Below are 2078 nucleotides of genomic sequence, written 5' to 3' on the forward strand. Positions count from 1 at the left end.
ATATGGCACAAAAAAGGCAAAATTCAAGGCTAAAATAAGGAATATTTAATTTTGGGAATTCTGATGTGGGAAAATTCAGCTCAGAGATTCCATCCCAGGCAGCACCAGGGGTAGTTCCCACACTAAATATTCCCCCAGAGGGGATTTTTCCCTCTTTTTCAATTAAAAATTAACTCATCCTAAAATCCCAATCCTACAGGAAATGCTCCATTAAATCCCAATCCTACAGGAAACGCTCCATGAAATCTTACTCCAAAAGAGGATTTTTCCTGCAATTTCTCAGCCAAGTGAGCACAAGAGACAAAATCAATATTCCAAGATATTTTACGGGCAGGAATTACAGCCTATTAATGGAAGAATTAAAATTAATTATTCATTCATTTTTAATTAAAAGTAATATAAGAAAACCCCACAATAATTCAAAATATGGCACAAAAAAGGCAACATTCAAGGCTAAAATAAGGAATATTTAATTTTGGTAGCGCTGATTTAGAAAAATTCAGCTCAGAGGTTCCATCCCAGGCAGCACCAGGGGCAATTCCCACACTAAATACACTTGGAAATCCAGGGAATAATTCCTTGTATCAACCTTGTCTTGGTTTCACAGTCCAACAACAGCGATTTGAGGGGTGGGAAACAACAGGAGAACCCCAAACATGAATTTATTTCACAGTAAATGGCTTATTTATAGAGAATAATCACGATTTTCAGCATTAAAGTGCATGCCAGGAACAACCAGGACTGGAAAAATATTGAAGGGATACAAACCAAGGGAGAGGAAAAGCTGGAAAATCACCCCCTCTCTGGGATTTCCTGGATTTCTCCTTCCAATTTAGGCCAAAAAAAAAGGAAAACTGAAGAGGAACAGAGAGTTTGAAGTTATAAATATTGCACTGGAAGTGTTGGATTTCAAGCAACACCAGAATAATTTAATTTAAAAAAAAAATAAAAACGCTTAAAAAAGGGGAAATATTGCACCAAATATTTTAAATTAAATAAGAGGTAAAGGGGGGAAATCAATTGGGAATCGATGAAATGGGAGTTTTTTATGGATTACCTGGAATCTTTCCTATATATAGATCAATAATTTAGGAGAGGGAAAGGTCTCTCCTGCCCTATATTCCCAACTGGAAATTCCAAAAGACACCACTTGCCATTAGTCCCTTTTTTATTGGAGAAATAAAAGTTGAAATAAGAAGAACTCCTGAAATGTTTCGTCAGCACTTAGTGCTAATAAATAAATAAAGAAGCCAAAAAATGATGTACCAGGACCATCAAATGTTCCCCCAAAGTCTTCAAGATTCTCATAAATTAATTTCTGGGTGAATTAAAAGCAAAATTAAAAGCATTTGCTGAGGGAACATGAGGTTTTTATCCCCATCGTTTGCTCACCTGAGCATTAACTCTCCCCCCCCAAAAAGCCTCAGTTGGGTATTTGGGCTTTAATTTAGATATTAAGTGTTTGAAAGGATCTTGGGAGAGAAATAATTGGTTGTAATAATTCAAATTATTGTCCAAAGCAGTTCCTTTCACTAAAAAATAACAACCCCCCCACCCAAAAAAAAACAAACTCAGAAGCAGCAACATAAAAAAGCAACATCCAAGTTGGGTCAGGGTCGGTCACGTCCCTTCCTATTTACACGGGTTCTGGAGGGAAGGAGCCACTCCCAGGGTTAAAATTTTCACCTTTTTCATCCTAAAGCACTTGGAAACATTTCCCAAACCCTCAGGAATTCCAAGCCCTCAGGAAAACCAAACCTTCAGGATAACCAAACCCTCAGGAAAACCAAACCTTCAGGAACTCCACACCAGCAGCACAGAATTCCAGGGACACCAAGGTGTTCCCAAACACCTCCCAGGCAACCAAAGTGTCTGTGGAGGAACAGTGTGAATGAATCCAGCTCCCTGCTCCTCCTCTTCTTCCCATTCCCATTCCCAGGGCTCCAGGGCTACAAACACCCCTCCAAAAAAAACCCCCTCAGAAGCAGCAACACAAAAAAGCAACATCCAAGTTGGGTCAGGGTCGGTCATATCCCTTCCTATTTACACGGGTTCTGGAGGGAAGGAGCCACTCCCAG

The 2078-nt window shown here is 39.4% G+C and overlaps 1 protein-coding gene across 1 annotated transcript in view; it reads right to left on the minus strand.

Annotated features, from left to right (window-relative positions):
* Positions 1-403: 403 nt before the first annotated feature.
* Positions 404-2078, minus strand: part of SNAP47 (synaptosome associated protein 47) — a 35509-nt gene continuing 33834 nt past the window's right edge. The window contains exon 7 of the mRNA XM_027660606.1: positions 404-1938. The gene's annotated coding sequence lies outside the window, so the exon portion shown is untranslated. The remainder of the gene's footprint in view (positions 1939-2078) is intronic.

Source organism: Corapipo altera, unplaced genomic scaffold (genome assembly GCF_003945725.1).
Source record: "Corapipo altera isolate COAL_440 unplaced genomic scaffold, ASM394572v1 126, whole genome shotgun sequence".
Taxonomy (NCBI): Eukaryota; Metazoa; Chordata; class Aves; order Passeriformes; family Pipridae; genus Corapipo; species Corapipo altera.